This window comes from Stegostoma tigrinum, chromosome 34, assembly GCF_030684315.1.
Source record: "Stegostoma tigrinum isolate sSteTig4 chromosome 34, sSteTig4.hap1, whole genome shotgun sequence".
NCBI classification, from domain to species: Eukaryota; Metazoa; Chordata; class Chondrichthyes; order Orectolobiformes; family Stegostomatidae; genus Stegostoma; species Stegostoma tigrinum.
The window spans coordinates 9,639,284-9,662,225 of NC_081387.1; positions in this window are offsets into that span (position 1 = coordinate 9,639,284).

Below are 22,942 nucleotides of genomic sequence, written 5' to 3' on the forward strand. Positions count from 1 at the left end.
TTGACATGGATGAATAGAACTGTAGGGTCTGTTTCTGTGCTGTACGGTGGCTCAGTGGTTAGCACTGCAGTCTCACAGCACCAGGGACCCGGGTTCGATTCCAGCCTCGGGCGACTGTCTATGTGGCGTTTGCACATTCTCCCCGTGTCTGCGTGAGTTTCCTCCGGGTGCTCCTGTTTCCTCCCACAGTCCAAAGATTTGCAGGCTAGGTGGATCGGCCAAGCTAAATTGCCCATAGTGTTCAGGGGTGTGTGGGTTATCGGGGAATGGGTCTGGGTGGGATGCTTCAAGGGGCGGTGTGAACTTGTTGGGCCAAAGGCCCTGTTTCCGCACTGTGGGGAATCTAATCTAATGTACACCTCTATGAGTTTCATGGCTGATGGGATGTCACTGCTTAAGGGATCTTACTGATCAGGACAAACCGCTGCTCAGGGAGTCCCAGGATTGACAGAAAACAATTGTTCAAGTTGGCTTTCTGCTGAGGGCGAAGCATGGAAGGAAATGGCTCACCCCTTACAACATTTCAACACTGATTCTTAGTTCAAAATGTCACACTTCTTATGCCTCACAGGGAAGTCTGGTCCCTCAGGCCGACACACGGAGTAATTGCAGGGGTTCTCTGCACCAGGAGCAATATGTGAGGAATGGAGTTTGATGATCCCAGGTCTGGGAGAGCTGAAGGGAGGAAGATCTCTACACCACCACGTATTTTGGGGGACATGGAGGAGGCTTTCTCATGGAGAAAAGGAAGTCTGCACTGGGTACGAGTCCCTTGTTAGTGTCTGATGAAGTGTAAGAGATTGCACTATTTTTTGCCTTGTTATGCATGAAGGGGTGGATAGGTGTAAGGTGTCACAGTGGAAATCTATTTGGTGAATCTGATCAGAAATTATATTGATTTAGATGTGCAGTTTAGGTGCAATGGCCACGTTAATTTGCCCTGTAGTTATCCAGGTTTAAATAAGCTCCGTGGATTAGCCACAGCCAAGCCCAATGTGACATGCATAGGGTGGGAGCAGGATCTAGGTGGGATATTCTTCAAAGGGTTGAAAGAGATTGAATGGGCCAAAGGGCATCTATCTGCACTGGAGGGCTTCTATGATTCCATTGACAGAGTAGGACCTGTTAATAATTTATAATGCAATTAATAACTCTTGTTTTTCTTTCTAATGGACTTACTCAGATGTCACCATCACATGAAGAGAGTTTTAAATACAGATAAAATTATTGAATAAAGAAAGGAAGTATTAAAGAGAAAAGCTTGAAAAATGGAAGCTTTGTCACTCATGACTGAAGTGTATCATCCGATGTTAAGAGAAAGTAAAGCAACAAAACAATGCTCAGGAATGTATTTAAAATCCTGAACTCAAAAGAGTTACGGAAACCACATAAAATGGTTTCACAAAAGAAACACATAGAAGAAACAAAAATAAATATTATCATAGGTGCTTCCGATTCCAGTGAAGGGTTTGATTCAGCTACAAATTTGTGTTTAGCTTCAACATTTACAGAGAATAGAGTCGAAACATACTTCATCTTATTTGAAATGCTTGCAATGAAGAGGCCAAAAAATGTTTGGGCCTTAATGTTACAGAGTTTCTGGATAAGTCTAGCTACAAGAGCATTAACCACTGCTTCAGAAGAGCAAAATGCGGACTATGAAAATATTAAAATATTAAAAGAGCAGTGCTCAGTGTTGTTAGCATTTCCTCAAAGCTTATCAAATCAAAGTTTAGGAATTTTAGGAAGCAACATAGAACATAGAACAATACAGCGCCCTCGAAGTTGTGCTGACTTGTGAACTAACCTAAGCCCATCCCCCAGTACTATCCCATCATCATCCATATGCTTATCCAAGGACTGTTTAAATGCCCCTAATGTGGCTGAGTTAACTACATTGGCAGGCAGGGCATTCCACGCCCTTACCACTCTCTGAGTAAAGAGCCTGCCTCTGACATCTGTCTTAAATCTATCACTCCTGAATTTGTAGCTATGCCCCCTCATACAAGCTGACGTCATCATCCTCGGAAGAAGACTCTCACTATCCACCCTATTTAATTCCCTGATCATCTTGTATGTCCCTATTAAATCCCCTCATAGTCTTCTTCTCTCCAATGAGAACAGACCCAAGTCCCTCAGCCTTTCTTCATGAGGCCTTCGCTCCAGACCAGGCAACATCCTGGTAAATCTCCTCTGCATCTTTTCCAATGCTTCCATGTCCTTCCTGTAGTGGGGCGACCAGAGCTGTACGCAATATTCCAGGTGAGGCCGCACTAGAGTTTTGTACAGTTGCAGCATGACATCATGGCTCCGGAACTCAATCCCTCTACCAATAAAACCTAACACGCCGTAAGCCTTCTGAACACCACTATCAACCTGGGTGGCAACTTTCACGGATCTATGTACATGGATACCAAGATCCCTCTGCACATCCACACTACCAAGAATCTTTCCATTGACCCAGTATTCTGCCTTCCTATTATTCTTCCCAAAGTGAATCACATCACATTTATCCACATTGACCTCCATTTGCCACCTTTCAGCCCAATTCTGCAGTTTATCCAAATCTCCCTGTAACCTCAACATTCTTCCACACTGTCCACCACGCCACCAACTTTCGTGTCATCTGCAAACTTACTAACACATCCACCTATGCCTGCGTCCAAGTCATTTACAGAAATGACAAACAGCAGTGGTCCCAAAACAGGTCCTTGAGGCACACCACTAGTTAGCGGACTCCAGGCTGAATATTTTCCATCAACTACCATTGCCTTCTTAGAGAAAGCCAGTTTCTAATCCAAACTGCTAAATCTCCCTCAATCTCATGCTTCCGTATTTTCTCCAATAGCCTACCGTGTGGAACCTTATCAAAGGCCTTACTGAATTCCATGTACACCACATCAACTGCCCTTCCCTCATCCACATAATCAGAAATTCGAAGAATTTTCAGATGCTAAAGGAAATGTCTTGAAAAAAAAATGTCCTGGATCAATGCTTTTGATCACTGAGGTTAGATGAACATTTTGAGAACCTGATGGAAATCGTATTTATGACAGAATTGGAATAGCGTATTCTGGCAACCCCTAAGAATTATGCAGATGACTGTTAAATATAAATGATCAGAGAAGCAGCAGTCAGGCAGATAGGCCTGACATCCAATGCAGACAGTCCCATGTGGGAAAACAGTTGTATGTCAATCAACAAGGAAATTGGATGGATAGAAGCAAAAAAACTGAGAGTTAGAAAAATAAATATAGACATCATAGTGATAGATTTAAAAATGATGTCTTCAAATCAAAGAATTAAGGATTGATTGTTAAGGGTTAATTGGACATGGGAACAAGAAATTGAAGGAAAATGTGTAAAAGCAAGACATGCTTAGTACGAAAGCAGACAATTATGGAGTGGAAGGCAATTGCAATGATCTTGCCATGGATTAGAAACAGGTTATTTTGCAGTGACACTTTGATTTGTTTATAACAACCAAGCACAGATAAACAAAAACAAAGTTGATGGAACAGCTCAGCAGGTCTGGCAGCATCTGTGAAGGAAGAGAGTTAATGCTTCGGATCCGTGGCCCTTCCTCAGACCCGTTCAGAGGAAGAGTCACCAGACCCAAAAAGTTAACTTTTTTTTTCCTTCACAGATGCTGCCAGACCTGCTGAGCTTTTCTGTCAACTTTGTTTTTGTTCCTGATTTATAGTAACCACAGTTCTTTCAGGTTTTATTAAGCACAGAGTAATGTTCAGGTAAGGGTTCAGACATGTCAGAACACATGTGATATTGTATTCAGAATTGCATTAATTTGAGGCTTTTTCCCAATTCGCGGGAAGCTTTCACATTGGGCTGGGAATCACATGGAAACTGAGACAAATCTCCAAGTTCCAGTTGTAACTCAAGAGTCCCCACTTGGCAGGAGGCACTGAGAATCATTTGGTGAATATGTCTGAAGCAGCTTAAGCTAATCGATTCATGCATTAATTTGTATATTGAAAGTAGATTAAGCTAATAAATTTGCTTTATTCAAAAGCGGATGTGTCTTCTTAAATTCATTTGTATCAGATCTTAAAGAACCATTTGGGTATTTTCAGCCAAACTATATGCATACCAAGACATTAAAGAAAAAAAACATAGAATTCTTTTAAAAATGAAAACTATATACCCCATTGTAGTAAGTCGGGGTGTATTAAAGCCAATTGCTAGACGCTAAATGGGAGACCTATGGCAGGACAGGAACACTTAAGAAATCATTGGAATAGAGGCATCAGGAATCAACTGGTTGCTAAACATCAATTAGGAGTACAAGTGGACTGTATAGGCTCCCAAACTACTTGTAAGGGAAAGATGGCACACTATAATGAAAAAAATTCTTTGATTAAAAAGAGAAAATGATTACTGGAGGATCTGAAAATTGTATTTCAAAGGGAGAGACCTTTCTGTATTCTTCTAAGAAGCAGGTGAACCAATAATGATATTGAGCGATGCTAAAGGATCAGTCTCTTGAAGTTGCTGATATACTATCTCTTCCAAAGGAACAAATAAAGGGAAAATATTAATTTGATCCACATATGGAAGTTGCAACTAAGTCCATTTTTTGAAGTCAATTAAAGAGTAAATTAAAGAAATGTATATTTTGTTGTTGAATTATTGCCACAGTTTGTTAAAGAAGGAATGGATTATGTCTTGGGGAATGATCTGGTTCAATAACATTGATTTCATTAGGATAGTTGGAACACCCAATTTAAGTAAAAGCAACTCAGACGCTACAGAGGGGAACATTCTAGGTGTTTCCAGACTGTGTAATAACAATATCTTTATCTCTAGATAGAGGGAAGAAGAAGAGAATTCTAAACTGAAATGAGATGATTACAAAATTCACTTGCTCAATATTATTTATGTAACTGCAATTAATAAAAAGATGAAGGGAAATAGAATGAGGTTGATATGTTTAGCCCAAGTTCCTTGTCACAAATGCAGCAGATTGATTCTGAGTTGAGAGAATTGTATCTAACAACCCACTTAGAAATCAAATCAGAACCAATACCTGAGTATCCTTTGTTAAGAGAAAAATGCTAGTGAGGAATTGGAGAATACCTTAAATGTCAGCTAATGAGGAATGGGCTGTGGTCCGTGAGGTGGTAGTTCTACCTGAGTATCATTTTTTCATGTACCTCACAAATTTCAATAGCAGGTCAGTTTGGTAAACGTATGCCCAGGCTTTCATAAAGATGCAATGATTTTTTTTCCGGGCATGGCATATAAGCAGGAGTAGGCCATTTGGCCCTTTTTGAATGATCCTTCATTCGTTACGATCATGGTTGATCATCCAACCTTTTGCCACTTTTCTGCGATATCCTTTGATTTGTTTAGACGCAAGTGCTGTATTCAGCTCATCCTGGAAATCAAGCAATGCTTTGGCCTCACCTGCTTTCTGTAGTCATAAATTCCACAGGGTCACCAGTCATTGGGTGAAGGGATTTCTTATCTCAATCCTAAGTATTTCACCAAATATCCTCAGATTGTAAACCTTCATTCTAGACTCACCCACCATCAACACCACACTTTATTTGTCCACACTGTCTCATCCTGCTCGAAATGTACAGGTTTCAACGCGATCTCCCATCCCATTCTGCCAAACTTCAGTGAATAAACTCATAATAAATTCAACCTCCCCTAATACATCAGGCCCGCTGTTCCAGGAAACAATCTGATAAACATTCACTGCACTGCCTCTGAGGTAAGAATAAAACTATGCATAGAATTTAGCAAGTAGTCTCACCATGTCCGCTTGAGAAGTGGCCTACTCCAATTATCCATTTGTCTGCTCATTCGTTCCAACTCCGGCTTTCAAAGAGCTGTTTATGGTGGCACGATGGCTCAGTAGTTGGTACTGCTGCCTCACAGCAGCAGAGATTGAGGTTCAATTCCAGTCTCAGGCGACTGCCCTTGTGGAGTGTGCACATGCTCCCTGCATTGGCATGGGTTTCCTCCCACATCCAAAAATGTGCAGATTAGATGGTTTGACCATGCTGTATTCCCCATTAGTCCACACTAGGTAGATTTGCCATTGGAAATGCATGGTTGGCGTGACCGGGGTGGGACACTGCTTGGAGTTTCCATGTGGATTAATGGGTTGCTGGCCTGTTTCCACACTGTAGATGATTTTATGACAGGCAGACATTCATTCCGAACTATGTGTCCTGGATCTGAGCAAAAAAAATGCTTGGGGCATGCCAACAATTTATAATGTTTTAAACTTGTTGCTTTAGTACTCTGCTTATGAAACAAAGGATTGCACATGTTCTAATTACTATGATAGTCTGTCAATTTATTAAAACTTTACAATTGCACTTTTAGAGGAGCGTGTAGATATTTACAGTATCAGCCTACTCAGAGATGATACTATATACTTTTGAAACAGGTGGGATGTGAAGACATGTTGTGAAGACAATCTTGTTAAAAACTCTGCAAATCAGTGAACATTACCTCTCCCTAGTCTTTCTTTCGAAAAGTCACACATTCCCCACGACCATTATCAGGACTGAAGGTGAGCTTGTATAAACATGGCTTGTATTCCCAGAAATTCAACGGGTTAATTATTGATGAGACTGAGCTTTGTTATAAAGTTGAAACAATTTGGCAGTGTCAACACACGAAAGCTTAATTGGAGTTAGGAGAAGTCAAACAAGAGAACAAAGTATTTTATGTTTAAAGTTAGGCTGTTAATGGGCTGGTCCAGAAACACATCTGCACAAATGTATGAAATATTTTAACCTTTCTTCCCAAAAATTAGGGATGTACCGCAATTGATACTTTTAAGTCCAAGCTTGATAGATTTTCAAGAAGTAAGGAGGATTGAGGGACTGAATGGCCTTCTCCTATTTTTAATGTTCTTCCGCAGTTTTCATTCCCTTTATTAACAAGGTATGTAACTTACAGTGTTTAGAAATTGCACAGTGTTCCTCACTTCGAACCTCAGACTCTTTGTGAATATTCTGCCTGGGCACTTATGATGATTGGTTTGATGGATTGTTTGTGACCAAATGTTAAGATTCTGTCAGAGTAAACAGGATCAAATTCCAAGTGCACCAGAAGACCAGGATGGGACAGATAACTATTTACAGGTGAAAAAGATAGAAACACTCCTGGAAAAGAACTGTCCACAGGGACATCAGGGGAAACAAAAACAATGATTCAACTGACAATATTGGTCCTACTGTGTGGTGTTGCTTTGGCATGTGAGTAATGGGCTCTGAGAAAAATAATGTCAAGCTTCTATTAGGTCACTAAGAGTTGGCCAGTTGGCATTGGCGTGAGAGTGTCACATATGGGAGCATTCGAACTTTTCAGCAGTTAATGGGAGTTGAGGTGTTCTCCGGCTAAGCGCTGAGGAATTATCAGTTGACAATGGTCTGACAGAGGAATGCGGGGCTGGGTTCTGAGGCTGGTCAGGGAACTGGAAGACAGACATCTGTAGTTTGAGAATTCACTTAGAATAAATGAAGAAAGTGTGTGATGGAGATGGGGTTACATCGAACATAGGAACAGTAGACTATTTGGTCACTGTTCTGTCATTCAGTTGCATCATCTTTGGTTTGCATATCAACTATTTTCACACTTTAACTTCATATTCATCTGTGCCATTTACCAGTGAAAATCAATTTCAATTTCATAGATCTAATCAACCGCCAGAATTCACAGCATTTTTGGTGAAAATTCCAGATTTTAATGATCTGTTTTATGAGAAAGTGTTCCTGACGTATCCCTACAATGGCTGGGCTTTAATTTTCTAATTACACTTCCAGTTGCTAAACTCAGATAAATATAAAGCTGCATTAACGATACAAATATCCAATTCTCAACCAAATCAATTTAGATTTTCTTCCTCAGCATGTGCCACATCGTCAAATTCCAAGATCCTCAAGTAAACTTTCCCAAGGTTCCTAACCATATATTGAACAATAATATCGGACTTAGTGAAAAATGAAATTCCTGACAGCGGGTCAAGCAAAAGGCAACTTTTAAAGACAAACTAAAAATAACAAAGATAAAATGTTAGCAACTCAGTAACTGATTACTTCCTGTGTTTTAAAAACAAAACTCTTGTTTTCTGTCCCATTCATGCATAAGACAGACTGGAAGCAAACGCATTGAAAAGATAAATAATCCTTTAAAAAATAACTGACCAGGTTACTTAAATATGCTTCATGATGCATTTTTTGCATTCATAAATGTGGACTCTGTGGCTTCGTTTCCTGAAACATTGATCAGGTTCACCTTCTCAGTTCATCCAGACAATACTTCTAACCCAGTTGTTTTTTTTTAATCCTTAGTGCTTCTGGAAGCTGGTGCATCATATTGGGAAAGGAGCTTTCAAATCTTCATGCTGTTATGGTAATAGCCCCAAACTATCTTTCAGATATCCTCATTCAAAAAAAGAATTCTGTTTGTGTCCTGATAGACAGATTGCCTCTCTGGATGTGAGTTTGCTCGCTGAGCTGGAAGGTTAGTTTTCAGACGTTTCGTCACCATTCTAGGTAACATCATCAGTGAGCCTCCGATGAAGCGCTGGTGTTATGTCCCGCTTTCTATTTATCTGGTTAGGTTTCCTTGGGTTGGTGATGTCACTTCCTGTTCATTTTCTCAGGGGATGGTAGATTGGCTCCAAATCAATGTGTTTGTTGATGCAGTTCCGGTTGGAATGCCATGCTTCTAGGAATTCTCGTGCATGTCTCTGTTTGGCTTGTCCTAGGATGGATGTGTTGTCCCAATCAAAGTGGTGTCCTTCCTTATCTGTATGTAAGGATACGAGTAATAGTGGGTCATGTCGTTTTGTGGCTAGTTGATGTTCATGTATCCTGGTGGCTAGCTTCCTGCCAGTTTGTCCAATGTAGTGTTTGTCACAGTTCTTGCAAGGTATTTTGTAGATGACGTTCGTTTTATTTGTTGTCTGTATAACTGACCAGGTTATAGGGTCTGTATAGGGTCTTTTAAGTTCATTAGCTGCTGTTTTAGTGTGTTGGTGGGTTTATGGGCTACCCTGATGCCAAGGGGTCTGAGTAGTCTGGCAGTCATTTCAGAAATGTCTTTGATGTAGGGGAGCGTGGTTATGGTTACCTAGAATGGTGACGAAACGTCTGAAAACTAACCTTCCAGCTCAGCGAGCAAACTCACATCCAGAACCTCAACCTGAGCTACAAATCTTCTCAAAACTCGAAAGATTGCCTCTCTCCAAGGCCTCAAACACCATTTAACACCTCTCATTTGTTTGAACATAGGCTTTCTTTCAGGCTTACTCAAACCAACTGTTAGGTACTGACCTCATTAATATTCAAATTCTGCTATCTGCGTAAAACAAGCCTCCTCCCACCACATCCCACCGCCAAAAGGTTGCTGTATCTTTTCGATCCGATTCATCAAGACTCAATTTGCAATTAGCTTCCAGCCCTGGCCTCGTAAACAAACAAAACTTGCCGGGCCCGTTTTTTGCTTTGTTAACCTAAACTTTCCGAGACCTTGGCAGACATTTCCAGATTATAATTTTAGACCGATAAAAGAATGAAACAAAATGTTAAAGGATCAGTGACAGTTCTAACATTATCCTTATAATTTAACACTTCTATCCACAGTGTCATTCTAGGCGACGTTTGTCTGTGTATTTCCAAGGACAATCTGTACTTCTAGTGGTGCTCTGTGCAGAACTGAACACAGTTGCTCCAGATAATTTTGTAAAAGAGCTTTATATGAATTGCAGTACAACACCTTTTTTATTGTAGTTTTGGAGAAAAAGGCAGCTATTCCATCAGCTTTTAAAATCCTTAAAGTATTTGGTCTCTGCTCTTTCATGACTTAATATTGCTCACCTCTCATCCTCATTCTAATCTTCATATCATAGGAATTTGGAATTTGCCCTATCATTCAATGAGGTCATGGCTGATCTGACAGTGTGGCTTTAACTCCACTTTCCTGCCGATAACCCATAATATTTGATACACTGTCAATCAAGAATCTTTCTAATTAACCTTGAATACATTTGGTGATACAACATCCAGAGCCCTCTGTAATGGTCAATTTCAAATGTTACCGATCCCTTCAGAGATGAAAAAAGTAATATCCTTATCCCCACCTTAAATAGAAGTTACTTTTCTTTTATAAAATGTGATTTGAGGTTCACTGCTGTTTTCAACATTTAGTTTGTGACGTTCCATCAGAATGAAATCTTATCTCGTTTAATAAGGTTGTCTTCCATTTTCCTAAATTCACAAAAGACAACTCCGGCCTCCAATGAATCAACTTCGGAAAGCTCCTCTGAAATAAAACCAATGCAAATACATACAGTAGATTGGAAGGGCACCATTGCAGTGAAGGCAATGAATCAGCAATAGCAGGAATTTGGGAGGCATAGCAGAAATTCATTCCAGGGATGAAAAGACATACAAAGCGGATGATGAAGTAAGATAATAAAATGTGAGGCTGGATGAACACAGCAGGCCCAGCAGCATCTTAGGAGCACAGAAGCTGACGTTTCGGGCCTAGGCCCTTCATCGGAGAGGGGGATGGGGTGAGGGAACTGGAATAAATAGGGAGAGAGGGGGAGGCGGACCGAAGATGGAGAGAAAAGAAGATAGGTGGAGAGGAGAGTATAGGTGGGGAGGTAGGGAGGGGATAGGTCAGTCCAGGGAAGAGAGACAGGTCAAGGAGGTGGGATGAGGTTAGTAGGTGGGAGATGGAGGTGCGGCTTGGGGTGGGAGGAGGAGATGGGTGAGAGGAAGAACAGGTTTGGGAGGCAGAGACAGGTTGGACTGGTTTTGGGATGCAGTGGGTGGAGGGGAAGAGCTGGGCTGGTTGTGTGGTGCAGTGGGGGGAGGGGACGAACTGGGCTGATTTGGGGATGCGGTGGGGGAAGGGGAGATTTTGAAGCTGGTGAAGTCCACATTGATACCATTGGGCTGCAGGGTTCCCAAGCGGAATATGAGTTGCTGTTCCTGCAGCCTTCGGGTAGCATCATTGTGGCACTGCGGGAACCCCATGATGGACATGTCATCTAAAGAATGGGAGGGGGAGTGGAAATGGTTTATGACTGGGAGGTGCAGTTGTTTATTGCGAACCGAGCAGAGGTGTTCTGCAAAGTGGTCCCCAAGCCTCCGCTTGGTTTCCCCAATGTAGAGGAAGCCACACCGGGTGCAGTGGATGCAGTATACCACATTGGCAGATGTGCAGGTGAACCTCTGCTTAATGTGGAAAGTCATCTTGGGGCCTGGGATAGGGGTGAGGGAGGAGGTGTGGGGGCAAGTGTAGCATTTCCTGCAGTTGCAGGGGAAGGTGCTGGGTGTGGTGGGGTTGGAGGGCAGTGTGGAACGAACAAGGGAGTCATGGAGAGAGTGGTCTCTCCGCAAAGCAGACAGGGGTGGGGATGGAAAAATGTCTTGGGTGGTGGGGTCGGATTGTAGATGGCGGAAGTGTCGGAGGATGATGCGTTGTATCCGGAGGTTGGTGGGTTGGTATGTGAGAACGAGGGGGATCCTCTTGGGGCGGTTGTGGCAGGGGTGGGTGTGAGGGATGTGTTGCAGGAAATGCGGGAGATGCAGTCAAGGGCGTTCTCGACCACTGTGGGGGGAAATTTGCGGTCCTTGATGAACTTGGACATCTGGGATGTGCGGGAGTGGAATGCCTCATCGTGGGAGCAAATGCGGCAGAGGCGGAGGAATAGGAAATGGGGATGGAATTTTTGCAGGAGGGTGGGAGGGAGGAGGTGTATTCTAGGTAGCTGTGGGAGTCGGTGGGCTTGAAATGGATATCAGTTACAAGCTGGTTGCCTGAGATGGAGACTGAGAGATCCAGGAAGGTGAGGGATGTGCTGGAGATGGCCCAGGTGAACTGAAGGTTGGGGTGGAAGTTGCTGGTGAAGTGGATGAACTGTTCGAGCTCCTCTGGGGAGCAAGAGGCGGCGCCAATACAGGCATCAATGTAACGGAGGAAGAGGTGGAGTTTGGGGCCTGTGTAGGTGTGGAAGAGGGACTGTTCCACGTGACCTACAAAGAGGCAGGCATAGCTGGGGCCCATGCGGGTGCCCATGGCCACCCCCTTAGTCTGTAGGAAGTGGGAGGAATCGAAAAAGAATTTGTTGAGGGTGAGGACGAGTTCGGCTAGGCGGATGAGGGTGTCGGTGGAGGGGGACTGGTCGGGCCTGCGGGACACGAAGAAGCAGAGGGCCTTGAGGCCATCTGCATGCGGAATGCAGGTGTATAGGGACTGGACGTCCATGGTGAAAATGAGGTGTTGGGGACCAGGGAATTGGACGCCCTGGAGGAGGTAGAGGGCATGGGTGGTGTCACGGACATAGGTGGGGAGTTCCTGGACCAAAGGGGAGAAAATGGAGTCCAGATAGGTGGAGATGAGTTCAGCGGGGCAGGAGCAGGCTGAGGCGATGGGTCGACCAGGGCAGGCAGGTTTGTGGATTTTGGGAAGGAGATAGAAACGGGCCGTGCGGGGTTGGGGAACAATGAGGTTGGAGGCTGTGGGTGGGAGGTCCCCAGTGGACGTCACCAGCTTCAAAATCTCCCCTTCCCCCACTGCATCCCAAAACCAGCCCAGTTCGTCCCCTCCCCTGACTGCACCACACAACCAGCCCAGCTCTTCCCCTCCACCCACTGCATCCCAAAACCAGTCCAACCTGCCTCCCTAACCTGTTCTTCCTCTCACCCATCCCTTCCTCCCACCCCAAGCCGCACCTCCATCTCCCACCTACTAATCTCATCCCACCTCCTTGACCTGTCCGTCTTCCCTGGACTGACCTATCCCCTCCCTACCTCCCCACCTATACTCTCCTCTCCACCTAACTTCTTTTCTCTCCATCTTCGGTCCGCCTCCCCCCTCTCCCTATTTATTCCAGAACCCTCACCCCATCCCCCTCTCTGATGAAGGGTCTAGGCCCGAAACGTCAGCTTCTGTGCTCCTGAGATGCTGCTGGGCCTGCTGTGTTCATCCAGCCTCACATTTTATTATCTTGGATTCTCCAGCATCTGCAGTTCCCATTATCACGGATGATGAAGTAACCCTGGCTGACAAGGAATTCAGCATAAAAACACAAGAAAATGCATACAATCTGGTGAAGATCAGTGGGAAACAAAAGGATTGAGAATCCTTTAAAAACCATCACAGGTCAACTTAAAAATAAAAGCAATAAAGGGGCAGAAAATGAAATATGACTGTAAAATAATTAGTAACAGGAAATGAGGTTGCAAACGTTTATTTAAATATTTAAAGGTAAGGTCGACCATGAGTGGGCATTGGAAATCACAAGGAGAAGGTGCTGGGCAAGATGAAAGTTCTAAAGATGGATGAATCTCCTGGACTGGAGGGACTACACCCTGAAGTACTAAAGGAGGTCAGTGAAGAGATTGAGGAGGCATTGGTGGTGATCTTTAAGAAATCACTGGAGTCCAGGACAGTCCTGGGAAAATGGTTAATGTAAAACTCCTTTGTAAGCAGGGAGGGAGGCAGAAGACAGGAAACTATAGCCTGGTTAGCCTGGCCTCGGTTGTTGGCAAGATTTCAGAATCCATTATTAAGGGTAAGATTGCAGAGTACTTGGATGGCAAAACAAGGCTGAGTCAACATGGCTCTGTCAAAGGGAGGTCATGTTTGACAAATACATTAGAATTTTATAAGGAGGTATCGAGCAAGTTGAACAAAGAGAAACCAGTGAATGACATTTACATAGATGTTCAGAAGGCCTTTGATAAGCTGCCATAGAGACGAATACTAAATAAGTTGGCAGCTAATGGTGTGATGGGCAAGGTACTGACATGAATAGAAGATTGGGTGACTAGCAGAAGGCAGAGAGAGTGGAGATGAAGAGATATTTTTCAGTATGGCAATCAGTGATTGGCGGAGTGCCAACACAAGCATCAATGTTGGGACAACAACGACTCACATTACATATTAACAACATAGATGAAGAAACTGAATGTATTATTGTTAAGTTTGAAGATGACACAAAGATAGATGGAGTAACAGGTTATGTTGAGGAGGTGTTGAGGCTGCAGTAAGACTCGGACAGGTAGGAGAGTGGGCAAAGAATTGACACATGGAATGCAATGCGGTAAATTGTGAGACTTTGTGCTTTGTTGGGAAGAATAAAGGTGTTGACTGTTTTCTAAGTGGGGAACTGTTTCAGAAATCTGAAGCACAAATGGACTTGGGAGCCCTCATTTAGAATTCTCCCGAGGTTAACATACAGGTTTAGTTAGCAGTTAAGAAGGTAAATGCAATGTTAGCATTCATTCAAGGAGATCAGAATACAAGAGCAGAGATACACTGCTGGGATGTATAAGACTCTGATCAGACCATATTTGGAATATTGTGAGCAGATTTGGTCTTCTCATCTAAAGAAGGAAATATTAGCCTTGGAGGGGATCTATAAGAGGTTTACAAGAATGTTAACCGGGATGAAGGATTTGTCATATGAGAAGTGGTTGAGGACTCTAGGTCTGTACTCAATGAAGTTTAAAAGGAGGAGGGAGGAATCTGATTAAAACTTACAGAATATGGAGAGGCCTGGATACAGTGGACATGGAGAAAATGATTCCATTAGTAGGACAGACTAGGAAAACAAAGCACAGCAACAGAGTGAAGGAATGGCCCTTAACAACTGAAATGAGGAGCAATTTCTGCAACCAAAGGGTAGCGAATCTGGGGAATTCATTATAACAAAAGCCAAGTCACTGAGTCCTTAAGATAGGTTCTTGGTTAATAACTGGAAATCAAAAGTGATGGTCCGAAGGCAGGAGAATGTTTTTCAGAAACTTGTCAGTCATGGTCGATTGGTGGAGCAAACTCATGGGCCATATAGCCCAAATCTGCTCCTATACGTTCTGTTCTATGGACTTATTTGTCCTTGAATCAGACATCCAAAACTGCACACAGAACTCTAACTGCCAACTAACTTTTACTGTGCATGTTGCAGAATTGGATTTAATCCAAACCCCTTGCAACTGACATCAGCACTCAGTTTAACATCCTAATCACTTGCTCTTTCTTGCATGTTAACTCTTTTTTAATGTAAATAATGTCCTACTTTTCTATTGTTCCCACTCCTTTGCCTGTGGAATAAATATAAAAGAAATATGAAAGGCCTGTCATAAAGAAAAAAAACATTTCAATTTATCTATTTTATATCAAAGTGCATGATAGTCATGCTTATTTATCTCCAAGCACCACTGTTAGGATGTTCCTCTCAATAAAATTGTATTAGCACAGACAATAGCCATTTGGCATCTTGTAACTCATTCTCGGTAAAATTAAATAAAGTAGTAACACCCTTACACTTTATTCCATTTTTAAATTTTCTTTTATAAAATGAGAATATTATCCACTTTTCTTTTGCAAGCTCAAATGACCTGCCTCTGCCAGGCTCTTGGTACAAGCCAGATCCTAAAACTCGAAGAGTTAGTATGAGGAGAACCATTATTTTTCTTGACGTATCGTAATGATCTGGGAGACTGAATGTTGAATTGTCATTCTAGGGCAGTAGAGTTGAAAAAAATGTGGGAAACATGACCCTCTAAGTGGAGCAGGTGTTAGTGGATCTGCATAAGGACTGGTCACAAGGCCTAGCTCTATTCATTGGAAACTGTTGTATCTAAGCAGCAAAGTTCCTCCCCTCCCCCACTCCCCTCCAAAATATTCCACTTCATGTCTTTCTTTCTATTCACAGCTTCTGGCGAAGGTGAATCCTTGGCCAGTTCTATTGCCAGTCCTTGGAGTAGGAGTGCATTTAGACAATCATGAAGCTCTATTAACTGGTGTCTCACAGTTGGTGTTACCCGTACAAACTGGTGGGTGGAATCAGAACGTCATGTGTGTCATGCCCGCTATATACTGTAGGCTGTGTGATACGCCACATTGGTACTGGAACATTAAGATACTGGTCTGGGAAGTATGCTGTGGGTGGGTGCACATGCACTGAGTATTTTGCTGTTCACTCCTCAAATTTAAGCAAATTATTCCATAACTGATGTATTTTGATGACTTTATTTACATCTAAAATTTGCATGTTAACACACCAATCTCCAGATCTAAGCTCTCTCTCTCTTTCTTTCATATGCATACTCGTCAGGCCACAGCCACTTTGTCAGTTATACTATCATTATTTATGTAAATCTCATACACTCATACATTCTACTTTTTTTGCCATCTCACACCAAGTTTCTGCCTCATCTGCACTATTCAGAAGTTTACTTTTGCTGACATTGAATTTGTTGACATTAACATTATTAACAATATTAACATTACTATTATCATTACCACTCTCTTGCTTCCATGACAACCGATGGTCTCAAATTGCAATAATCTGGAAATCTGATGAGATGCATTGATCTTGTTCACTTCAATTCAACTCTATGCTGATGATGTACTATCCTGACTGAAATTGTTGAAAAACTGTGTGCAGCTGCATAGATATTTATTTACTTGCTCAGATGATAGTCATGCTGTGACTCACTGTTTGTCTCACATAAGTACAACACCTTCCTGTTCGTCCTGACGTGCCCTCAGGTCTTCTGACAATATCAAACCTGTATCAATGTATTTCTTTCATGACTGAGACTTCTGACTTCCTCTCCATGAACTAGATATCCTAAAGTAAAAACACTATTTGTGAGAGAAACTCAGCAGCATCTGCAGAGCGAAGGCAGAATCAACATTTTGTGCCGAGTGACCCTTCTGGATAATTAATTGTAACTACGAAAAGTTGGCAATTTTGCAGATATCAGGGAGTGAGTTGAATCTGCTTCAGGATCTACAGCATCCACAGTTGTTAATTTTATTTAAACTAGGCTTCCTACTTGGAGTTTAAGTTTGTCAAAGTTATTGCTCTGTATAGAGTTGCAGCACCTTTGCAGGGGTTCTTCTTATGCTGCAACAATTTCTCCAATTGTTTTATCTTCTCAGGGTCCTCAGTGATTATATTTGGCTTGAAGTTCTGTCATAAGACAGGTGCATCCTCTTTCCAGTGCCTCCCAAATAATATTTCCACTGGTGAGTGCCCATTAGTCAATAGTGTTGCTCAAGAACTGAGTGTACCTAATTTAGAGTCTGGATTGTTATGCAGCAGTGACTTTCTGCCTGTCTGTTTGACTGAGGTTATTGTCTACGCCTCCAAGGATAACTTTCTGAAAAATGATTAACCATGATCATACTGTGTGGGATAACAGGCTCAAAGGGCTGAATGGCCTATTTCAGCTCCTGTTTTTAATGTTTCCATGAATCTTTGATCGTGATTTTGACTACACCAACAGAATGCACTGCCTGTGGTTGAGGCAGGTTCAATTGAGGCTTATTGGACAATAATTTGGATAAAAATAATGTGCAAGGACATGGGAATATAGCAAGTGTTTGGCATAAAATATTGATGCAGGCACAAGTCGTAATGTTAAATCATCTGTTAAACTTTGTATTTTGAAGTTTGTTTTCAATGTTCTGACCATTGTGTCTGCTGTGGTCTAATGATTGTTACTTCAATCCATTTCATGCACTAATCAACGACAACTAAGTACACATGCTGTGATAACCAAAAAAATTGGCTACTTTCTCATGGCTTTCCCGAGAACCTTGATGAAGTCAGTGACTCAGTAAGCACTTGACTGTGTATGGCACAAATTGTGAATGACAAAGTGTGATCCCATAAGTTTTCCAAAGGCCTGGGCAACACATTGATTGCTATATTCTACCTCTGCTCTTTATTGCAACTATGTGACCCCACACTGTCTCTGTAGAATTTTTCTTCTCCATCAACTTTGGTATAACTGAAATGTACACATAAATATCGTGGAATTCAATAGGACGTGGCCTCTCATTAGCCATTGACCTCTTTTGAGGGAATTGGTTTCCCAAATGTTCCCTGGCGTAGGTCTCTGGAAATTGCTTTGAATTGCTAGCATTTGTGGGATGATCACTGCAGCTGGATGATTTGTTTGTTGAAGGACACTAACTAGTTCAGGGCACCAGATCTTATGGGAATGTATTGGCCTTGGAAAAGGAGAGTTACAGAATCAAAAACAAAAGGAAAACTTCCCGAAAGGAGGCCAATCTTGCCTGCATCATTGCATCATGTCAGTTTCTTGCTACAATACAGGATCATTGCATTTTTTTTATAGATGATTTCTCAATAAGTCTGAATGAAATCTGAACCATACTTTCAGGCTGTGTGTAAGAGGTCAGGTGTGAATTCCCCTAGAAAGTTAAAGTGGTGCTTTGATGGAAGTTTAAACACTTTAAGAGAAATACATGTTAAATGATAATGAATTATGTGGACAAGCCTAAATCCTAGTCATAAAAACATGAAAACATTGAAAATAGGAGCTGAAGTAGGCTATTCAGCCCTTCAAGCTTGCTCTTCCATTCAATGTGAACATGGCCAATCATGCAGTATGGCTCCTGTTTCCATTTTCTCCCCATATCCCTGGATCCAGAAGAACTGAGATGTCTGTTCCAACTATAATGATATTCTGAACTAACCCCATCTGCCAGAACATGGCCCGTATCTCTGCATTCTCTTGCTGTTCATGTGTCTTTCTGAATGCCTTAAACGTTATGATGGCATTTGTTTCTACGACCTTCTCTGACAGCACATTCCAGGCACAACTACCCTCTCTGTAAAAAAATTCACACATGCCCTCCTTTCAACGTCTCCCTCTCACTTTAAACCCATTTCCCCTCGTATTTGATATTTCCATCCTGGGAAAATGACTCTGACTACCTAAACTATCACTCATATTCATAATTGTACACACTTCTATCAGCCTTGAACGCTCCAAGTTTGCTCATCTTTTCCCAATAGCTAATGTGCGCCAACTGGGCCTTATCTCTTGCACACTCTGCAAAGCCTCCACATTCTTCCTGTAGTATGGTGACCAGAACTGTACACAATGCACCAAGTGTGGCCTAGAATCTTTATAGCTACAAGAGGACTTGCTAACTCTTATACTCAATGCTCAAAGCAATAAATACAAACAAGTGTCTCTTTTCGCACTGTGTTGTTCAATAATCTGAATGGTTAACTGTATCTAATGTCTTGGATTCTAATGGGTTTTACCTTTGTTTAGGCACCTGGTCAGTTTCACTGTTTGGTCTTGTTTAATAGTTTTGATTGCAAAATATTGGGGCTGATGGAGATTGATTTGGGTCAGTGGATTTTCCTCGCTCTGTAGCCATCGATTCTATTCTTTTCCTCAAAGTCTTCCAATTTTTTGGCTGGGAAACCAAGGACACTGTTCCTAAAACAAGTAGGATAAATGATTAGGATTAGTCGGCAAGCTGACATGTGCTGTTTGATTTAGTTTACTTTTAATCACACAATCAACACATATTGTTTATAATTTAATGTATTATTCAACTTAAGAGCAGCCAATGCAGATCTTGTCACTTTAATGTCAGATGAATCTGCTTAGCTTCATTTGGCATCAAACAGCACCATGGGACAGAGAACAAATTGAAGACAGTACTAATATTTTAGGGTTATGGTTGCAAGGCCAAGCGGCCCCTGTTAAGACCTATACACATTTCTTAATCAATATACAGAGCTCTGTAACAGCAATCCTCTGAAGCAGACATGAGTTGAACCCAGGTTTCTGGTTTAGAGGCTGGAATGCTACCATGCTACCAGCAGGGGCTTTAATTAAAGAAGCTATGACAATGTATCTAAGATGTAGAGTGTTCGTTTCAACCAACCTGATCGGACAAGTTGTGAGACATTTCCTGCACGGGGTGGAGGTGGGATTGTCTTATATCTAGATCTCTCAGCCTAGAGGCATGGACATTATCGTTATGTCACAATAACCCTTACCTGTGTATAGTTTGTAACCAGACTTCCAAGGCTGTAAAAGCAGATGTGGCATATTCTTTGCCAACTAGCTCTTCTCCAGAACTCATAACTGTTATGCTGTCATTCCATGGGTGTGTTTTAGTTTGCTTGAAAGTGGAATAATTGAGAAAATAAAACTTTGATTTGGGTTAGTTTTTTTTTTAAACAGTAATGTTGAAGATTACAATTCTATGGTCTTTTAGACATTTATGCATTTTATCCAAAAAGATTGTTTAGAATAGTACAATTTTCTGAACTTATTTTTGCATGGATCAGGAATTTCTTAAGGATATCCTTGTCTTTTAGTAGTAAAATGTAATAAAACTTAGTGAAGTGCAACAGCAGACAGAGAGCCCTCAGAAAAGTAAGTGATTGGTAATGAGCATGGGCTCAACATAATGTGAAATTTTGATACTCTGCTCCCTTGTTTAGGAATGAATTCACAGCTATTTTATCTGCCACGTATCTGTGCATATGAGATTCTGCTCAGCCGCCTGGAAGCATCGAGACTGTCAGCTGACGTTTCCCAGAGAGCAAGATTAGTGAGGGTGTCATCAAAACCATTTGAACTTCTCACCTCACTCCTTTATTTTCCAGATTATATTAAGAAGGACGTTAACATAAACTACATCTTTAAAAAATAAAATCTATCATTTCTATGAAGGTAATACTTAACTTGTTGAACATTATTTACTTTATTACTTTGCAACTGAATTTTTTGTACTGAGGTGCCCTTGTACCTAAAGTGGTGCCATGTGTGACAACATTACGCATTTTTCTCTGTACTCCTCTACTTTTGTACTTGAGTTCACTTGATAATAAAATCTAAAGATAAGTCTAAAGAATGTGGCTTCAATTGCTGCCAAAGGTTCCCTTTACTTTTCACCCATTAGGTATCTCTCAGAATTATCAGGGACAATGATTCACTTTGTCAATGAAGCCTAAACCATCTTTTCTCCTCTCTCAAATTAGCTCTCCTTTTTTAAGCAAACGGGCAAAAATAAAGTTATTTTTTCCATTTCCAAAGAGTTGAACATCCTACTGACAGCTTCCTTGAAGTCATTTGAAAAGAGTGACAAGTGCGTGGTCAAGAACAATGAAACCAAAGCATGTCTACAATCAGCCATAGTGTTTAAGCTGGTGTTCATGAATGAGAAACAAAACCAAAAATAGTGATGTCCTCGTATATAACAAAGGAAGGTCGTGAAATGAAGTTTTTTTTTGCTTCGGATATGTATTTGACTTTTGCTCTTAAAACCAAGATCTGTTAAATTAATAGCGAGGTGTGGAGCTGGAGGAACACAGCAGGCCAAGCAGCATCTTAGAAGCAGGAGAGCTGGCATTTTGGGCCTCAGTGAAGGGTCTAGGCCTGAAACATCTGCTTTCCTGCTCCTAAGATGCTGCTTGGCGTGTTGTGTTCATCCAGCTCCATACCTTGTTATCTCGGATTCTCCATTATCTGCAGTTCCCATTATCTCTGTTACATTAATGCTGGCTTCCATTTCATTTCTATTAATTGTTTTAATTGTAACAGCCTCCTCCAATTCCTTTGGTTGTTCATTCATACAAGCCCAACCCTCTATGTCAGAATGATGTCCCTTCAGTCCGTTTTAGAGATTTTGCTTGTCACTCTCAACTTATGCAGTCTGGTTTCAGGCTCCCTTCCAATTGGAAAAAGGCCTTGGCTATTCAACCTGTCCATGTCCTTTGCAATTTTCTAAACCTCTGTAGGATTACCTCTTAGACTCCAATACTCCAGCATAACTAGTCACAGATAATTCAATCTTTCCTTATTTCCCTCTAATGCTCCAACACTGGTAACATCCTTATAAGTATTTTATGATTCCTTTCAAGTTTAGCAACATCTTTCCTACAGTAGGCAGAATAGAACTGAACATAGCGTTCCAAAAATGGCCTGATCAATGTCCTGGACAGCTGCAACATCCATCCCAACTGCTATACACAATGCACTTACCAATAAAGGCAGAAAGAACAGAGGCCCTTCCACAAATGTCTGCAAAACCTTAAAATAAATCTTCTTCAGTCTGAAAGCTAAACATTCAGCACCACACTGATTATTATCTCAACCATTGTTATATCCATGTTTCCGCTGCTGTTATTCTGTGTACTGCAATCATTCTCCCACATCTGTTGTGCGGCGTTTTACTAAATACCTGTTGGTGGCCCAGTTCCATGTATACGATCTTCTGTATAAATGTCATTACATCCTTCTCCATGCGCAAGAACGTTAATTAAACAGCTAAACTTAATTTGGCCTTCACAACACTGAGAAAATGCTTTTGTAAGTTCGTTGATCTCCCACGCATGTTTTGTCCCATATTGTTATATTGTGGCTCTTCTGTTCAGCTACAGCTCTGTCACGTGGCAATGCCCTGGTGGTATTATTACTGAATTATGAATCAAGGGACCCACATAACATTGTGGGGACCGGTTTTCAAACCCTGCTATAGCAGATGGTGAAATTTGAATTCATTTTTTTTGTTTTGAAGAAAGGATTGAATGATAGCCATGAAACTGTTACTAACTTCTGTGGGAGAAAACATCTGGTTCATGAATGTCTTTAGAACTACAAGCTTTCTTTTGGATTTTGGAAACTGGCTATCCTTGCCCATCTGGATTATATGTGAGTGCAGACTAGCAGTAATGTGGTTGACTCTCAACTGCTCTGTGAACAATAATGGAGGGACCATAAATATTGGCTTCACCAATGATATCCACATTTCATGAATTAATCTTTCAGCCTACAGTCTCTCTCCTGTTCAGACCCAGTATATGGACATCTCTTCTTACATTTTTTCTCTCACTTGCCTTTTTTACTGAAGTGAATTAATGTCACAAGCAGGTCCCTTGGTCTTGTAGTGATAAAACTTGTATTGTCCCAAATATTTCTTTCTCTCAGGCCTGTCATTAACATTTAACTGTCCTACCCTTTTGAGAACAAACTTCAGCTTGAATCTTCAAACATGCTTTCATCTAGAATTTTAAACTACCTGTCACACTGTCTTGCATCCCAGATGCCTCCACGTTTTCAGATTTCCTTGAATTCTGTGCTCTCAT